This window comes from Myotis davidii, unplaced genomic scaffold (genome assembly GCF_000327345.1).
Source record: "Myotis davidii unplaced genomic scaffold, ASM32734v1 scaffold420, whole genome shotgun sequence".
NCBI lineage: Eukaryota > Metazoa > Chordata > Mammalia > Chiroptera > Vespertilionidae > Myotis > Myotis davidii.
The window spans coordinates 1736928-1737541 of NW_006294421.1; positions in this window are offsets into that span (position 1 = coordinate 1736928).

A 614-nucleotide genomic window follows, 5' to 3' on the forward strand; every position below is an offset into this window, starting at 1 on the left:
ATACTAGTATGTGCCCCTATGTTCACAGCAGCACAAATTACAATAGCTAAGATGTGGAAACAGCCTAAGTGCCCATCTGTAGTTCCTGCTGTAAAAAAAACCCAAAATGGAACTCTTACCACTTGCAACAGAATGAATGGACCTGGAAAGCATTATGCTAAGCGAAATAAGTCAGCCAGAGAAAGATATATGTCACATGATCTCACTCATTTGTGGAATATAATGAACAACATAAACTGATAAACAAAAATAGATCTAGAGATAGAGAAACACCGAACAGACCATCAAACCTCAGAGGGAAGGCAGGGGAGAAGGGGAGGGGAGTAAGAGATCAACTAAAGGACTTGTATGCATGCACGTTAGCATAACCAATGGACAGGGACACTGGGGAAGTTGGGCTTGTCCTTGGGGATGGGAGTGGCTGGGGAGGGGCCGATGGGGAAAAAGGAGACATATGTAATATTCTAAACAATAAAAAATAAACATAAAAATAAATAAAAGAGTATATTATATAATGAATTAATAGATACTGATGTTTTTTTTATCCAACTCTACCACTTACTATCTGTGAGTACTTTCATTTCCTCCTCTTCAAAATAGAGATGACACTTTCT